Source organism: Triticum aestivum, chromosome 3D (assembly GCF_018294505.1).
Source record: "Triticum aestivum cultivar Chinese Spring chromosome 3D, IWGSC CS RefSeq v2.1, whole genome shotgun sequence".
NCBI lineage: Eukaryota > Viridiplantae > Streptophyta > Magnoliopsida > Poales > Poaceae > Triticum > Triticum aestivum.
In genome coordinates, this window is record NC_057802.1 from 590,640,601 (window position 1) to 590,657,307 (window position 16,707).

General features: G+C 42.8%; 1 pseudogene; it reads right to left on the bottom strand.

The window, feature by feature from the left end:
- Positions 1-6,007: 6,007 nt before the first annotated feature.
- On the bottom strand, positions 6,008-6,844 carry LOC123075714 (probable NADPH:quinone oxidoreductase 1; annotated as a pseudogene).
- Positions 6,845-16,707: the final 9,863 nt, after the last annotated feature.

A 16,707-nucleotide genomic window follows, 5' to 3' on the forward strand; every position in this document is an offset into this window, starting at 1 on the left:
ATATTCGGGGCTAGAGCTTGACATTCCTGGAGGTGATGAGGAGCACACACTGGGAGAGGCCATACATCGTATCATCCTATGGAGAAAGGATTGCATCATCTTTCGAAGGCCACCAACACCGTCAGCCGACTCCTCCTTGAAGTCCGCCACCGCATTAGCAGACTCCCGCTCCTCCAAGTCATCAGTCTGCACCGCCTCAGCAGAGTCTAGCTCCTTCAAGTCCACCAACGCGTCAAGCCACTCCTCCTCCTCCAAGTCCAGCACAGCGTCAGGCTACTCCTCCTGCTTCAAGTCCGCCAACCGTCAGGCCACTCCTCCTCCAAGTCCGACACCGCGTCAGGCCACTCCTCCTGCTCCAACTCAGCCATGTCAGCCGTCTCCGCTGCCTCAGCAATCGCGGAAGAGAGCCGCCGCAGCTCTGGTGCGTAGCGGTACAAGTCGAGGTAGTACAGGAGGTACAGGCGGAGGCAAGCGATTTCAATATGGTCCAAGCCTCGCGCCTCTTCCGCAGAGGCCTTACGACATGACCGACGAACAAAACGCAGCCATAGTAAAGGCCCAAGTGGACGCCAATTTTGGACCGAAACCGCCACCGCCGCCAAGGGAGAAAGTGACCCAGGAAATCATTGACCACTTTATTCGTATGGCTAGAAAACCAGCTCCCAAGCCTGTTGACTCAGACTATGAGCGCCAAATCAGAAAGGCACATCGAGCACGACTACAGAAGGAGTCGAGCTCGAGCTCGAGCCAAGCAGCTGCCAAAAAAAGCGGGAAAACCGTTCCCCAGCTGGGAGAACAGGCGGTGCAATCGATCCCCCCGCTCATTGTACCAACACATGTGAGTACCGGCGTTGATCAGCTGGTAATAACTGACGACCATATAAGGCAGGCTAAAGAGATCAAATGCACTGTAGAACAACTCCTAGGCTTGGAGCCAATGGAAACTTTTAAAGAGGAGGAGCTAAAACGAAAATATGTCCGCGGCGAACCTCTGGTCAAGCCTGAGGAGGTCAAGAAGCTCTCAACAAGAATGTATGAGTTGCATCAATGGTACATGGAAATTACCAAGACTACCAATGGAGAGCCCCTCATGGTGAAAGTCAACGAAGATCATTACTTCCATCAGCTAGCTCTGTCTGTTGAGTATTCAGAACTGTTCCAGTTATTCAATCAAGACGCACTCGACAAATCTATCATTAGTTGCTATTGTCTGTAAGTGATTTCTTTCTGTAATTTAAGTCTCAAGATAGCCGTGTAGTGCTCTCGTTGATCATTAACTGTAATTATCCTCACTAATTTTTTGTGGTATTATGCAGGATGAAGATGTATGAAGTGAAAAAAGAAGGACACTATGGCATTGGGTTCATTGACCCTAACACCATTAATGAAGAGACATGGTCATATGAATGGTATAAAGCAGAAGTAGAGAAAAACATGCTAGAGTTCTTGAAACGCCTCAATAGCAATCCAGATATACTACTTCCTTACAACTTCAAGTGAGTCACACTGTCTTCTACTATAAATTCTATTTTTCTTACTAGCTAGATGTTAATAAGTGTATAGGGTTTAGGGTAGTTGATGAGTGTTATGCACATGCCCGCTTAATTTATACATGCAAACGCATGCAGTTACCACTGGATCTTATTAATCATTAAAGTTGAAGAAGGAACAATTGAAGTACTAGACTCACTACTTAAAGAATCTATGGACTACTCAATGCGCCATTACTATCTGACTAAGAAAGTGCGCCATTACTAACAATTTTTTTCAAATTTTTTTCAGAATTTTTTTTCCAATTTTTTTTTCATTTTTTTCTTAATCTCGGGTCACTATGGCTTAATCTCGGGTCAATATGCTTAATCTCAAGTCAAATCGCACTAAGTGGTCAAACTTCTCAGAAGGTCACCCATCCTCACACTACTCCAGCCCGAGCATGCTTAACTTCGCAGTTCTATCCAACCCCAGCACCACCTCACTTAACAGGCACTTGTTGATATATCTATCATATCAATCCTATTAAACCTTGTTGATGTCTATGACTTTGTTCATGTTCATGAGTATGATGAAATTTTGAAAAATATTTCAAACTTCCTGGTCATATTACGTATCATTTTTTGAAAACAATTCCCAAAAAAAAAGTTTGAAATTTTGTCCATTTTTTCCCCTCTAGATCTTAAAAGCCCTGTAACTTTTTTTCTGTTAGGTTTTTGAGGATTTTGAAAATGCTTAACGGGGTTCCCCAACAAGTAGACCACATATCACATGGAAAACTTATTTTCTTTTATTTTTTTGACATTTCCATCATTTTCTTTTATTTTTTTAAAACTGAAAAGGCGGTCCAGGGAGAGTGCATTCGGTGGAATTTTTGGGCCAAGTTAGAACTAGTAATGGCGCACCACACACACGGTGCGCCATTACTAGTTTTGAAAAAAAAAATAAAAAAAATTGAATTTTTTTTTACAAAAGTTACTAGTGGCGCACCATGGATGTGGTGCGGCATTATCCCCTGGTGCACCATTACTAGTTTTGAAAAAAATTAATTTTTTTTTACTAGTGGCGCACCGTGGATGTGGTGCGCCATTAGTATTTGGACACTAATGGCGCACCATGTGTTGGTGCGCCATTAGTGTTCATATTATCTATAGCCTTTTTCCTAGTAGTGTCTTTAGTTCGTCATTTCCTGATATCAACTAATTAATTACTCATTTATTCATTTTCTTTGCCGGCGGGCAGGGCTTGGCAAAAGTTCATCAAAACGGTTCCAGGCGAATGGAAACCAAAGGTGTATTGGTTTCGACCCAAGGTAAGTAATTAATTATAGTACTAACTAGCTATAATCTCTTTAATTCTAATCACACAACGACTAATACATATGCATATTGATCTCCTTCTTAAAAGTTCGATAAGGTGTGGGAAAAGCTCCTACCAACGGATCGCGTACGAACAATTCAAGAGGAAATAGCGGGATTTTTGCTCGACCAGGTCATAGATCCCAAAGGAGAATACCATTACCCGCTACCGCAGTAATGCCTCAATGTAGGAGAAATTGTATATACCAAATTGTATATATGTATACATGTGTATGTGTGTGAATGGTGGTGCGAGACATTCGATGATATATATATATGTATATATGATCGGTTCTACGAGAAATTCTATTTATATATATACTAATGTGTATAATATGTAGTATCTAAAATACCAGCAAACGAAAAAGAATTAAATGGAAAACACAAAATTAAAGAAAAAAGAAATCATGAACCCCAAACCCCCAAACCTTTTAGTACCGGTTGGTGTTACCAACCGGTACTAAATGGCTCCCCTCCCCCGGCGCTGGCACGTGCCACGTGGTGGCTCTTTAGCGGCGGTTCGTGCAGAACCGGTACTAAAGGGGGGACCTTTAGTCCCCACCCTTTAGTGCCGGTTACAGAACCGGCACTAAAGAGCCTTACGAACCGGTGCTATAGCCCGGTTCTGCACTAGTGCACCGTGGCATTCTTCCGGCGGAGGCGCCGCGCATACGTCTCCGTTGTCTTCAGAGAGCGGCGAAGGACCGACGCGAGGACTGCGGCCTCGGGATCCACCGACACGCTCAAGGGCGAACGGCAGGCCGACATCGCCTCCCCCATCTGCCTCGCCCGCTGCCGCTCGCGCCGAGCTTTATGTGCCTCGGTTCTGTCGCCGGCCATCGGATCGAAGGTAGGGGATCGAAAATGGAGTGGACGGAGATGGGAGTGAAGTGAATTTCAGATTGACCGATGTCTAGGATTTTTCGGATGTGGGGATATTTGTGGGGTCGGGTGGGCCGGGCTGACATGGCGGGCGTGCCTGGACTCCCCCATATCCGCCCCATATTTGGGCTGGATATGAGAGGTGTCAGTCAGCCCACGCCTTTGAGCTCCGTTTGAGAGGGCCGTCTAGATCATAAAATTGTGACCAATCAGTGACCGAACGGACCGCCCGGACGTTTGAGATGCTCGGATGAAGATGCTCTTACACGGCTGGAGGACACTGCACGCAGTCTCGACCAAAGTTTAATTCCCCGTGTCAACGCAAGCGACCTCCAATCCACTTGCAACGACAATTTTTCTGCTCTGTTTCGTTTTTATAGTGGCATGTACAACATAGAAGTACACAACATGCACACCGTCACGATATGTACACACTCACGCAACACTTGAAGACCGAAATCACAGATTGTTTGGAAGAAACGTCACCTCCCACTGAAGGAATTTTTGCCTTAGCAAGACACACATGATGTCAAACCTGGAGATTGATTCTAGCTAGGCTAGGGTTGAATCCACCTCCTGGTGTTTTTCACTCTGTCGTTTTTTCATAAGAGGAATTTTGGATTCTGGTACAGGTAGAGTAATACATATCTGATTACTTATTAATGCCCTCTTCTCCAAAAGTATCATGCCCTTTCATTCGGGTAAGTGGTTGAGAAAAAACAAAGCAATTTTGTTCAAATTTAGTATGTTGTTTTGATACTTTGGATTTAAACCTGCCCTGAATTTGGTTTCTTGTTCAAAATTATATAATGACCGTCAAAATGGGGTAACTGACTTGCAAGTGATTGGCAAAAGTAAGTAGGTAAGACCAAAATCAAGTCTTTTTAGCCACATGAAAGGGTCTGCACACTGAATCGCACTGAACACATAGGGTGGCCAAATATGGTGTGTGTCAATTATGCAAGAGGTCCCCGCCGCCGCCCCGAGATCTTCCTGTCGCCGCCCTGACCCGCTTGCTGCCACTGTGTCACCCCTTCGGGCCGTGGCGCCGTGGGCCGCGGTCCACTCCATCGTCCCCGCGCGTCAACTTCTTGTGGTATGCGACGCGCCGGCTCCCTTGGCGCAGGAACACCACCGTCCGCGCCGGTCTTTGTCATGATGTCGGGTTCTTCGCCTACTTCGACCATCGCCGCCGTCGCCGCTCTTCTTTGGCCACCGCCGCTGCTACCCCCGTAGCCGCCGCCACCCGTCCACCCCCTTCTTCTTCGTCCAGCACCAACCCGTCGCCAGGGTCGCCGTCATCGTCCCCGACAAGTTCGTCTACTCCGACCACTGTTGGTATCGGCCCCACGCCGATTGGCGCCACAACCATCGTCGAGTCGCCTTCTCTACTAGCCCCTCTAACTCCTCGACATGGCGTAGAGCTCGTGCAGGTCCCTCGTCTACGCATGTCCGATGCTGGCAACACCAATGTGTACTTTTGTCCAGGACGTGTTCCCGGGCCTGGCAAGCCCGGCGCGGCGCTTCGTCAACTCCATCTTCGTCCGTCTACGCATGGCCGGTGCTGGCAACACCAATGCGTGCCTTCGTCTACAACGTGACCTCGGGTTTGGCAAACCCGGCGCGACGCTTCGTCAACACCGTCTTCTTCCCTGTACACCACTACTTCGACACCACTGAGCCCATGACTAACTCGGCGCCTCCTTGCGCCCGCGGCTCCACGGTGACTTCCTCGACTCCGGCTACCCCGACTCGACATCGACCACGGCATTCTTCGCACGGCTACCTCGACCAAAGCTACACCACCCTACGCTCTCGCCTACATCGACATCGGCACAAAGGGCTACCGCCTTATTTGAGCAACCTCGTCAGTTTCCATGTTGAGTATAATGTTTACTAAGGAAACATAGGATAGCGTAGGATTTTTCCATCTTGTCTTATACTCCTTATATATATGCCCACGAGGCTCAAGCAATAACCAACGATTCCACCAATCCCCTCCCTATCCCTTTTAACACCTACCCATTCAGGTCAGGTGCCCATGGGCGCGCCGGATTGCGGGGTTGACATGAGTGCAACTCTTCGGATATTTATTACAAGCAGACTGCTTGGAGTAGCATCGTCTTTTTATTCACGGAAGTACACGAATACACGAAGTAAATTGTGCTCCAATACATGAATTTTTTTGAAAAAAGAGGATGACCCCAACCTTTGCATTAGAATGATGCATGCAGCCATATTTTTAAGTAAAGTACGTAACAAAGTCTGAGGTTCAAATATGGCTCACGAACGGAGCAAAACAAAAAAGGAAAATAAAAGATGCCACAGCCTGCAAAAATAGCGACAGGCTATGATGCCTACACACCTAACCTATTAGTGTTTAAACACGGATCATCTGAATGGAAATGCAGATAAGTAGGTAGCTGTGATGCAAAGTCTCTTCGATCTTCAGTCAGTCCTGCTTGTGTTGGAGCCTGAGCGCGAATGCCTGCAGCGAGAGGAGCACGAGCCGCTCCCTGGCTTGGACGTCGATGAGGTTCCCCTCGCCGTCGAATTTGGGCGGGTCCTCGTACGCCCTGATGTGGAGCTCCGGCTTGTTGATGAAGTGCAGGTCAGGTATATCCCGATCTCACGCAGGTGGGTCGACCCCCAGTCCAGCGTGTTCTTGAGAGAGCCGGTGACGGAGTAGTTGTACTCCGGCGAGGCGAAGAGGAAGCAGTCGGCGGCGACCCTGTCGCGGAATGCCTCCACGGCCGGTGGGAAGCCGTCGCCGCCCTGTGTCTCAAGGTCCGGGTTGGCCATGGGCAGGCTGGAGATGTCGACGTGGTCGATGCGCAGCCTCGGGATGGACTCCTCGCACAGCTCCTCGGCTGCATCATGCATACATGGCACAGTGAGCACTCATTAGTGCACGTAACCACATGCAAAATGAAATGTGTGTATGTACCAGCGCGGATGAGGCCGACGTGCCAAGAGTTGCTGCGGACGGAGCCGGAGATGGCGGCCACACGGAGGACGGGCATTGCCGTCGTCGACGCCGTCACGGATCCCATGCTTAGATCTTGATGGTTGCCGTGACAACCTGAGAGTGGGTGGCTGCTTGGTTTACTGATGTGATGTGGAGCTCGATCAATGACTGGTGTCCGGTCGTGGTGGAGGAGACGGCTTAAATAGATGGCCAAAATTGATCTCAGCCATGTCATTGTGAACGTCAGAGTTGCTGGCGTGACCGTTTTGTCTGGTTGAACAAATAGAGTGAGTCATTTGATCCACTACCGTTAGAGGAAAGGTATGAGAGCGTCATCGATGGCATCATTTTCTGATCAATTGCTAGTTGCCTAATCTAGTACTAACAACATGATTAAGTTTCTGATCAATTGACCCGCAAAAAAGAAGTTTCTGACCAACTGGTAGTTGCCTAATCTAGAACTAAAGTTAGTATAAAGTTGGGACACTTATTTTGGGACGGAGGTAGTACTAACTCCCTCACTTTCAAAATCTTGGGTGTATTAAATTTTGCATGCAATCTCATAATATTAGGCACGTCAAAATAAAAAGGCATGCAGTTATAGGCTCACCTACTATCGCTACTTTTCTGAAGAAAAAAAAATGCCAATAGGCCTCTCGTGCAGTTAGAGATTGGATCGGTCAACCAAGTAGGTCAAAGGAGATCCCTCGTACTATGCCTCACCTAATGATCGATGCGTCAATTTTCATGCTAGCGACTAGTACGCCTAATAAAATGGGAAGGAGGGAGTAATAGGCAGGCTCGTGGATGCATGTCTAAGCACTGCACGTGAGTATATGGCATTTCGAGCAAGGCAGACAGCAGCCGGCGTTAGTATTCAAACCTCATCGATGATGTCACTCGCGCGACTATGCCTGCCTTTTTTATGGTTTACTCCTTCACACATTAAATTACAAGTGTTTTAGGGATACACACGCCCGCAGGCGGATCTATTAGCTAGACAAACCGGCCAATATCTATATACTAAAAAAATGTACAAAAGATGCATGAATTGATGGCATAATACAAAATGACAAAAATGAATGATGTTTTAGTGTATACAAAAAATGTACTACGTGCATGGACAACGTACACAGAAAAACATAAATATGAAACAAAAATGTTAATCATGTACGTAAACCAAACAAATGCTAAAAAGATACAAAACAATGTTCTTGACGTATACCAAAATAATGTGGAAGGTGTACGTAAAAAAAAAGTAGACATAAAAAAACATATTCTAAAATTTTTATTCATGCATTTGAAAAATGTTAATATTTATTATAAAAAATGTTGATAGTGTATAAAAAATGTATAATGTGTATGGAAAAAGTTGACATCAAAATTGAAACCTTTTTAAATGCATAAAAAATTTATTTTAAATGAATACCCAAAATTTATAATGTGCATAAAATATAAAAAATATATAACATCATGCATTTAAAAACATGTTATTGTCTGTTTGAAAACTTTTAAATTTATATTAAAAATTGTACCACATGTATACGCGAATTTTAGATTTGTGTTGGGGAGAAACCCAGAAAAACTAAGAAATAAATGGAATAAAAACGAAAAAAATAAAAGAAGAAAACCATAGATAAGCTAGTGAAAAAAAGAAACAAAAAATAGAAAACCCAAGAAAGAATAAAAAAAAAGTATAACGAAGAAAACCAATGAAGAAATAGAAAAATGAAAGAAAATAGAAAAAATGGAAACAAGAAAAAAGAACAAGCACAACAGATCAGACTGGACGAATGAACGCACGAACGACAAACATGCTACTGGGCCGTCCATAAGCGGAGGGATGCTATTACCCGCGCGCGCGTTAGAACGATCGATTTCCGACAGCGTGTTAGGAACTCAAGTTTCCTTGTAAAGAAATCAGGGTGATGCTAATTAATCAGGCATAGCGGACCCCCCACTGGTTAAAATCACGGGGCAGAGTTTTATATATGGAAGGAGACACTAGGCCCCACCATTGAAATCACGGTCAGAATTTTGTGGATGGTCTGGACATGTGGGTGGACCCTGCGCCCTTTCCGACAGTGTCGTACGCGCGATGCCCAGGCCGGGCGTTGCAACGCGCGGCCGCGTGTGAGCCTTTTCGCCATAAGCGTGGGCGCAGCAGGGCGCTTCAGTCCTAGGGAGCTACCATCTTGCTATAAGCGAGATATGGCTCTCGTGTCACTCGACTCGCACATTGCAGAATAATGAATGATGGGCCTTGTGCATGTCTCCGCCGGTACTAGGCCAGGTATTCTTTGGACGCACCTATGTCCTGCCCGCTGTGAATCGCTACCGTCGCCTGCAGCTTCTTAGTAGTGGGCCAGCCCAGTTATGACATGGTCCCGCCACACTGACATCCCGTGTGTTCTTCTTTTCTATTATTTTTTATTTCAGAAAATAAAAAATATATATTGTAAAATATAATAACTGCAGTGTCAGCAAAGGTGAATGCAGTGTACGAAAAATGTTCGCCCCACTTTTAGAATACCATTCCAAAAAAAATTATTAGCAATTAAAAAATGTTCATGTGTTTCAAAAAATATGTATGCAACTTCAATAAAATTTATATAATGTAAAACCATTGTAATTCAAATAAAATTTACATACCACTAAAAAAACGTGTTGTTACATTTAGAAGAAAAAAATGGCCCCATCTTTCAAACAAAATGTTTGTGACGTTTCTGAAAAAACGTTGATCCAATGTAAACAAAGTCGCATAGTTCAAAAATATTATTTGTGTCTTAAAAATAATGTTTGAATGTAAAATAAATAACACATATTCGAAATAATTGTCAAGACACGAATTTAAGGAAAATGTGAAATCATATATTTAAAAATGTTAAACGTATATATACAAAAAAAGAAATGTATACAACAAATATACAATGTGTATAAAAAAAGTATACATGAGAACATACATTTTGTAAGAATGTTACACATGTCCCCGCAAAAAAAGAATGTTACACATGTTTTAATATATAAATTTTAAAGTTGTACCATAAAAAATTCCCCGCGATATACGAAAAATGTACAACGCTTATGAGAAATGAAGACATGCGTTAAAAAATGTTTGCAGTCTTTACAAAAATTATTTCCATCGAAAAATGTACAATGTGTATTTGGAAAATGTATGTGTGTATTCGAAAAGTGTTCAAAACCTGTGATTTAGAAATTGTAAATCATTTTTTGCGAGAAATAAAATGTAAATCATATATTTGAAAAATGGTAAATGTGCATAATGCTTTCTTCACGTGTGTACTCTAAATATACATTATGTACTGAGTAAAAAAGTAGGCATGTGTTAGAAAAAAGAAAACTCAATGAAAGCCAGCAAAGAAACAGAAATAAAAAAAATAAAACCAAAGAAAACCATGAAAAAAATAAAGAAAACCAAAGGAAATCAGAGAAAGAAATTAAACTATAACAAAGGAAACCCCAAAGAAAACCGGTGAAAAAGAAAAACACAAAAAGAAAAAAGAAAATAACCCGAAGAAACTAGAGCAGAGCGAACCTACAACGATACTAGTGGCATCGAGCAACCTGCGTTAAGGGGTCAGCCCAGTAGTCGCCCGCCCGTAGACGATTATCATGTTTTATTTGCCATTTTTATAGATTAAACTTAAAGGTAAATTGCTCAGTTTTTCAACAATCCAAAAACTTGATGTGTATAGGAATTTTTCTCCGATTCCTTTTAGCACGACCCTCAAAGCTCCTCCATTTGAGGTGTGAATTATATGTGTGCAAGGGTAGTACTTTGGCTAACCACCATGAACAGTTGTCACACCTCCAAGGGCAAGCCAGAGGGTACTCTTCCTCATGAGCAAGAGAAATAATTCGAAGCTACAGATACCCTCTTCAGAGGTGCTGTTCGGAGTGTTCTTGTCGATAAGATCGGCAATCCTTTCATGACCATTCAGGTTGGTAAGGATATGTTGGATGAGAACAAGGCCAAGTTTGGAGTATCGAACGCAGGAAGTGAGTTGTATGTAATGGAACAACACATGACTACAGGTGGACTGCTGACCACTCTGTAGTTGAGCGGGCTCATGAGATACATTCACTTGCCAATGAACTTAGGCAAGGAAATTGAGCATTTCAATTTTGTGTTATCGTACAAATTTATTGCCGAAGGCATCATTGCATGGCATCCTCCCTGGTGGAGAAATTTTGCTACTTATCTGAAGCACAAAAGATAGGGATATTTGTTGTCAGTCTAATTGGTATTCTTGATATTAAAGAGAAGGCAAGGGCGAATGGCACACATGCTCATTTCCATGAAGGGAATTCTAGTGCCAACTTGGTGCACAAGAATAATTTGTAGTCCCACAAGTTCAAGAACAAGAAAAACTATGAAGGCAAAGGGAAGTTTGAGGGAAAGAACAAGGTATCACAACCTGTCAACTTCAAGAAGAATAAGAAGGATACCTTTAAGAAGAAAGAAAAATGACATGTATGTGAAGAAGATGGGCATTGGGAAAATGGTTGCATGGACCGCTTTGACTGACGTCGGCATGGAACAGTGACAATACCACTAAGGTTGTTATTGGCGATGTTGAAATGAAAAATGCGGGTATGGTAAATTCCCTACCATTCTTTTAGTATGCCATTCTCCTGATTGGTGGATTGACACGAGTGAAAATATACATGTGTGTGCTGATATATATATTCATGGTTTCTTCTTATCAGGTCACAAGAACTACATCCTAGCTAATGTGAGATGGGTCACATTCTTCTATTCGTGTTGTTGGTATGGTCGACCTAAAGTTTACTTCAGGAAATATCTTGTTGCTGAAGAACATGTAGCATGTCTCTACTACAAATAAGAATCTTGTCACCGGCTCCATCTTTTATCAAGATGGCCATAAATTGGTATCTAAGTCCAATAAGGTTGTATAATGTGGACAATTTATTGGTAAAAGGCTATGGGTGCAGAGCTAGTCTTGTTCCGCCCGTGTTCCATAGAGTTCTATACTAAAGTTAATATACTCATATTTTTAATGAATCTGAATCGAATGTTTGGCTTTTATGACTTTTTCATATTAACTTTAGTTGGATGACGCGGCTAGAAAATTTGAGTCTAATCCCGAAATTTACTGTTCTCAAAAGTTCTAAGTGTAAAGTATGTGTGAAAGCAAAGCAACCTCGCAAGTACCAAATGACTGCTGAGGTGAGGAACTATACGCCATTAGAATTGTGAGATGAATGGTGTGTTGAAAAAGGGTGGAAAAAGATAGTTAATGACTTCTATAGATAACTCTACTAGACATTGCATGCTATGTATGTTGAAAACAAAAGACGGGGCGTTCCACTACATTAAAATCTGTGAAACCAAAGCAGAGAATCAACTTGATGGAAAGATCAAAAGGCTTAGGTTGGATCAAAACGGAGTGTATTTTTCAACGGGTTCAATTTATTCTAGGAGGAACATGGTATAATGCATGAGATGATGTCTCCCTATTCTCTCTAATCAAATGGGGCTAGCAAACGAAAGAATCACACTCTAACTAATTTGGTTAATGCCATGTTGGGCGGTGCGATACTTTCCAAGGGATGGTGAGGGAGCTATGAAGACTGCATGTCATGTCCTAAGTAGAGTTCCCATAAAAATAGTTTACCCCATTTGAGGAATGGGAAAGAAAAATACTTAAACTCTCTTACTTAAGAACTTGGGGCTTCCTGGCGAAAGTCAACATGCCGATTCCCAATAAGTGTAAGCTTGGACTAAAAACCTTTGATTGTGCTTATATTAGTTATATGCTTTCTATAGCATTGGCTATAGATTTTTAGTTGAAAATTTTGAGGTACGTGACATGAATGTTAGTACAACTATGAAGTCAAATGATGCAGCTTTCCTTGAGGATATTTTTCCTGTGAAAGATATGCCTAGCTCATCTAGTCAGGGATAATGCATAACTCATGAACCCTCTGCTCCACTAGAACATTATGAGATCCCTGAAGAGGATCAAAAGAGCAGGAGATAAAGGACCGCATGGTCTTTCAGTGAGGATTTCATTGTGTACCTCATGGATGATACTCTCACTTACATTTCAGGAGTTTATGCGTCTCCTGATGTTGACTACTGGAGGGAAGTTGTACATAGTGACATGTATTCCATTATGGCCAATGGGACATGGGAGGTCATTGATCGTCCTTATGGGTGTAAACATTTAGGATGTAAATGGGTGTTCAAGAACAAGCTTAGGCTCGATGGTACTATTTATAAATGCAAGGCTCGACAAACTACACTTGAATGTGACTGCATTGATGGTATCTCTCACCTCGCTATTACTAAGAAAAAAAATCAGCCCATAGAATCGCGCAAAGGTATGCTCGACCAAGGACGACAATAGGCCGTGTTTTCTCAGTTTGCGAGAGAGTCCCACTCATTCAAACGGCCTAGTTAAAATTTTAACAACGTATTTATATAACCTTATGAGGCTCTCTCTAAAAAAATTCTTAGATTACTTCAACAGGGTTATCCTTAATTTAGGGCGCAATTCTTGTAGTTGGTATATTTTTAGTGGTATGAAATAATATGGTCCATAATTTTACACACACACACACGGATGAACATATGCACTTAAATATTATTGTTAAAAGTGGTAACATGTTCATAAACATTTAATGTACTATTTTTGGCTACATGAATCAAAACATGAACCTAGATTTTTTTCCCTTATATTTTTCTCGAATTATGTGATCAACCAAGTAAATTTAAATTGATGTATGTGATTGGCGTCTTGAATGTTAGAATCTCCTCACTCTACATTGACGAATTTTTGCTTATTGCTACTATCAGTAAATACTAGTGGTAGAATGGTCGATGTGCCGGCACTCTTGTTCAATTTTAAATAGCGCGCATATATCTTTTAGCAAGCACTAGAAGTAATAACTATTTCATAAAACTTCATAATAATGTTTAGCTACCAAAATATATAGCAGCAATTCATTCTTCTAAAATAGAATTATATTATCAAGAACACACGCACTAGTAGAAAAAGGGCCTTTTGTCTCGGTTCTAGAGGGCCTTTAGTCCCGGTTATGGAACCGGGACTAAAGGGTCGTTACTAAAGGTCCCCCCCTTTAGTCCCGGTTCTTATACGAACCGGGACTAAAGGCCCTCCACGTGGCTACTGCCTGGAGGTCCACCTTTAGTCCCGGTTGGTAACACCAACCGGTACTAAAGGATTTTTTTTGAATTTTTTTCCCGATTTTCAAATTTCTGAATTATTTTAACCTCTAATCTCTAATCACCCCTCATCACTGCTCAATTTAATCTCTAATCACCCCTCATCATTCCAAATCATCTAACTTCCCGGACGGTCACCCATCCTCCCACTCCCCCAGACTGAGCACGCTTAACTTCCGGGTTCTATTCTCCCTCGTTTCCAAGTCTGCACTTGTTGTTTTCCTCACAATAGTAAGATGTCAATCCTATTAACCCTCAGGAGTTTAGCTTGAGCATGAAGTCACACATTTCACTGTTTGAGTTTGAAATTATTGTTAAAGCAATAATTATTTAGTAACACTAATATTTCTTGAATAAGTAGTTTGACCATAGTTTGACCACAGTTTGACCAGATTTGACCAAAATTCAAAAAAACTGAAATAATTATTTAGTAACAGTAATATTCTTGAATAATTATTTAGTAACGCTAATACTTCTTGAATAAGTAGTTTGACCATAGTTTGACCAGATTTAATGATTTTTTTAAAAAAACTGGAATTTGAGCATAACTTTTTTTCCTTTTGGAATTTGAGGATTCTAAAAATTTGCAAACAAGCCGTAGGATGTCAAAATCGGATGCGGATTTTCGTGCTGAACATTTTGATATATTATACGTTTTTTCTGACATCGTATGCAAAAGTTATAGCCGTTTTACATTTTCCCTACACTTTTTGCAAAACATGTCCAAATTTAAGTTTTTAAATTTTCCTAACTAGTAGATGTGGTGAAAGAACATGCGGTGCCCCCATGTTTGGTTTTGGTAATTGATGACAATCTCTATGGACTAATTGTTGCCTTGAGTTATATTTGAAGGATTTGTCCATAGGCATTTCTTGAAGTTCATGTGTTGGTTTCAAGGAGTTTATGTGGTGATCAAGGTGTTATTAAGGAATTATCCAAAGATTGGTCATGTGATAATTGAGCTTATTGCAAGCATGTCTTGGAGAAGAAGATTGTGTGATCATTCATGTATATCTTCAAGACATCATCCAAATGAAGAGAGTTGAAAAGATTCAAGGTTGATCAAGACTAAGTCAAGAGTGAATCAACTTGATCAACTCACAAAGAGTAGAAGATGTACCGAGAGGGATCAAGCGATTCCATGGTGTGGTAAGCATTGTCAATTACGCTTTGTGTACTAACCCATGATCTTCGTGAGAGTTCTTTGTGGGGTTAGGTTGCGGTGTGCAAGTTCAAGTGAAGCATCATGAAGAGATCAAATGCTTGAAGCTTGCCGTCCATTGTGGTGACAATGGACTTGTGAAGATGTTGCGGTGTGCAAGTTCAAGTGAAGCATCATGAAGAGATCAAATGCTTGAAGCTTGCCGTCCATTGTGGTGACAATGGACTTGTGAAGATGTGCGGAAGAGTGGCTCACCCATAGTGGAGTATGGGGGAGCAATCAACTAGTCTTCATCGAGCCAACGCAACCAAGAAAGGTGGTCCAACTTGAGGGAGTCAAGTTGTCATCATCTAGCTCAAGTGGACCATGTGCAAGGCAAAGGTTTGCCCTTGATAGGTTTTCTATTTTACCGGTCTCATGATGGTAGTTGGGAGACCGGGTTATAGGATCGATTGCCGTACTATCAAGGGGGGCTCTCGATGAGTAGCTTGATCGTATCATTCGTAGAGAGCTCAAACCATTGCATCCTTGCATCATCTTTCTTGGTTCTTGTTTGGTTTTTCTCTTTGTGAGTTTTGGAGCTTATGGTCATCTTGATGACAAGCTCGAGTTCATCGAAAACGGAGTTCACTCGCATCTTCTATGATGTTTTCGATGTCGGAAGGTTATGCCGGTTCTTCTCGGTTGGAGGTTTCACTCCTCTATTTGTCGGTGTTTTGATGCTACTCGTCGTCTTGTATCCAACAAGCTTGAGTTTGCTCAATTCGGAGCTCATATGCAGAAGTTATGGCAGTTTTGGTTTCCCGTGGAGTATTCTTGTTTTCGTGGAAGTGGCTTTAGGATGGTCCCAGCGGTAGTACCGCGGTACCCAGCGGTAGTATCGCTTAGGGGTCACAAGCGGCAGTACCGCTCCGCAGCGGTAGTACCGCTGGTGGGTCCTCAGCAGTAGTACCGCTACGGTACCAGGCCCCTACCGCGTTGACTCAAGGGGTCATTTTTCGTGTCGGATAGTGCGGTACTTCGCAGTGGCAGTAGGGCGGTAGTACCGCTCACGAGCGGTAGTACCGCCGAACCACCGCGGCAGTACCACTCGGGTCTGTCACTCTCCTGCCCTCCAGACTCCACGGTAGTACCGCTGGGGTGAGCGGTAGTACCGCTTATAAGCGGTACTACCGCCCCAAGGTTCATGTTTTGTTGATCCGTTTCCCTGCTTCTTCCGCCCGAGCGGTAGTACCGCTCGTGGAGCGGTAGTACCGCTCGTGTGCGGGCTGAGCACATAACGGTTGGATTTTCCCCCTCCTATAAAAGGGGGTCTTCTTCCCCAATGAACCTTATCCTTTGAGCTCGTGTTCTTCCCCCATTGTTGACCTTCTTCGAGCTTGCTAACTCTCAATCCCTCCATGGATTCTTGCTAGTTTTTGAGGGAAAAGAGAGAGGAGATCTTAGATCCACATTTCCATCAATCACTTTCTCCTCTTTGTGAGGGGAACCCCTTGGATCTAGATCTTGGAGTTCTTGGTGTTCTCCTTCTTGTTCTTCCTCTCTTTTTCCTCCCTAGCATTAGTTGCTTCGGTGGGATTTGAGAGAGAAGGACTTGGGCACTCCGTGTGCC